The sequence below is a fragment of the Triticum dicoccoides genome, chromosome 1A, assembly GCF_002162155.2.
Source record: "Triticum dicoccoides isolate Atlit2015 ecotype Zavitan chromosome 1A, WEW_v2.0, whole genome shotgun sequence".
Classification (NCBI taxonomy): Eukaryota; Viridiplantae; Streptophyta; class Magnoliopsida; order Poales; family Poaceae; genus Triticum; species Triticum dicoccoides.
Window position 1 is genome coordinate 28,517,387 of NC_041380.1, and position 2,977 is coordinate 28,520,363.

The window sequence follows — 2,977 nt, forward strand, 5'->3', positions numbered from 1 at the left end:
TGTGTGTGTGTGTGTGTGTATTGTGTTGCAAAAGTTACATTTAAGGATAGTTGATTTAGTGCATGTTTGGTTATTAGTTCTACTGTTAGTGCATTTTAGGATAGTAGATTTTAGGTTAGTGGATCGGAGAGGAAAAAGTAAAATAATGAAAAGGAAGAAAAGAGGAAGAAGGAAGAAGGAAGAAGAAGAAAAAGAAGGAGAGGAAAAAGAAAAATAAGAAGAGGAAGAAGGAGAAGAAGAAGGAGAGGAAGAAGTGGAGAAATAAATAAGAAGAGGGAAAAATAAGAAAATAAATGAGGAGAAGAAGAAAGGAATAGACGCCAAGACTCTATTCCTTTCTTCTTCTCCTCTTTTTTTTTCTTCGATCTTCTCCTCTATTCCTTTTTTCTTCTTCTCTTTTTTTTGTTCTTCTTCCTCTTCTTATTTTTTATCGGGTATGTCATTGTCGATATACCCCCTCCCCGATAACTTTGACATGAGAGGAGGGGGGGTCGATAAATAATATAACTAGCTAGTTAAACTAGTTTTTTTTAGTAAGTACTACATTATTTTATTTATAATAAGTGCTTAGTAGTTGAACTAGTTGATTTAATAAAGCTACTTTATTTTACTACAGAAGTAGTTTATTTTTAGTAAGTACTACTTTATTTTATTTATAGTAAGTGCTTAGTAGTTCAACTAGTTAATTTAATAAAACTACTTTATTTTACAATATATAGAAGTAGTTTATTTTTAGTAAGTACTACTTTATTTTATTTATAGTAAGTGCTTAGTAGTTGAACTAGTTGATTTAATAAAACGACTTTATTTACTATAGAAGTAGTTTATTTTTAGTAAGTACTACTTTATTTTATTTATAGTAAGTGTTTAGTAGTTAAACTAGTTGATTTAATAAAACTACTTTATCTTACTATATATAGAAGTAGTTTTTTTAGTAAGTACTACTTTATTTTATTTATAGTAAGTGCTTAATTAGTAGTTCAACTAGTTGATTTAATAAAAGTAATTTATTTTACTATAGAAGTAATTTATTTTTAGCAAGAAAATTAATAGAACTAGTTTATTTTTTTTAGTTCAAGCAATTATTCCCGCATCGACGTCGACTCGGCGGAGGAGGTCGGCTTGATCAGAGGGGTCATGTCCGGGACTGGGCTCCGCCGGACTGGTATTGGGAGGTGCTACCTTCCGGGGGGCGTAGGTTGGTGAGGAGCCAGCCCGTCGTTGACCCGATCCTTGTTTGGTGGCGGTCGCGTGGGCTAGGGACGGTGCCTAGGCTTCCGGACACCGTGGAGGTGGTACGTCACCGTGTCAGCGAGGAGGACGAGCACGTCCGTCGCTACATGGTTGCGTTGGAGGGCAGGTTCGACAATACCTGGCAGGTTCTTCAGGGATCTCACTGGAGCGATCCTGTGATGGTTCCTTCTCTTTGGGTGTCCACCGCCCGTGCCGATACCCGTCGGACGCTACGGTTCTAGCTGTACTAGGGATGTTATATGTATGATAGTATTCGAGGTGTATTAGTGATAATATTCGATGATGTACGGACGCAAGAGATGATGTAGTTTTGCTTATAATTGAATGCATCCTAATTTGAATACTACTTTATTTTGCTATTTGATTTTTCTTATTGAATGCTCAAATTGGAAAACTACTCCTACTTTGAATGCTAAAATTGGAGAGCACTATGCAAGGCGTATGCATATGATTAGTTGATAGCTTATAGGATTTTTGTTTTTGCAGAAATCTAGGAGCCCCCCTCCATCATCCCCGCCGTCGTCCCCGTCACCGACCTCCTCCGACCTCGAGATGAGACCAGCCAAATCCTTTTTTAGAAAGATAATTAAACGATATTTCGGGTTGACTTTAAGTATGTCGAGTCTCCACCATATATGAGAGGACGAAGAAGTCCGACTGTTGTCGTGGGGGTCGTTTCTCCTTCTTCTCCGGGTGCTATACCTTTGTTATGCACTAGGGGAAGAAGGAGTAACGACCATCACCGGCGGTCGCAAATGTCAGAGAGGAAACAATGAGGGAGAGTTCCACCATATATATATATATATATATATATATATATATATGTGAGAGGACGAAGAATCCCAACTGTTGTCGTGGGGGTCGCTTCTCCTCTGTTCTCGTGTGCTAGACATTTTGGTGTAATGCACCCGGGGACAAAGTAAGGAGCCACCATCACCGAGAGTCGAATATATACACCACGTGAGCTGAGAGTTTTCAAGAAAAGACTCGACAGACCGATAGTCAACCCGTGATGAATAATAATGATCTAATTTAGTTTTTATAGTACATATATTTAATTGTACAAGTTTAATCTTTGAATTATAAACGTAGGAAATGTCGTCATCAGACGACGAAAGTCTCCCGGGGGAGTGAAGTTGGTGCCACGACGATCAAGGTCTGTGCGACATGCCTCACCTGGACGATGATCGGCGCTTCAGCATTAAGCTCGAGGAGACCTTCGATGTTGAAACGGTACGCAACGACGACAAGTGTTTTTTCGTAATTAAGCATGACTACAACTATTTCAACGTGAAATTTTCATCTTTTACAATTTGAGTAGCTTATCCCATGCCATGTAAGGCGCTATGTCTTGGAGAGGATGGGTTTTGAAGACCATGAAAGTTTCGAAACAAAGAAAATTCACATAAGGACTCATCATGATGTGGATTTTGAAGTAAAATTGTACAATTCTGAGAGCGTAATCCATTTTGGTTGCAAAAAATGGGAAGCACTTTGCAATATGTATGGTTTTGATGAGGGTATGCTTGTCACCATGGATCTTGGTGATCCTGAAATCGAGCAAGAAAATATGGACATTTGGGTCCTTGTTGATACGCCTCCAATTCTAGCGCTATGTGAGTTTCTCAAACATAATTATTAGCTAATTTATATTGTTTATTTCAAAATAGTTGACAGCTTATTTCCATTGACAGCTTATTTTCATTCTTTAAAGAATGTGCGG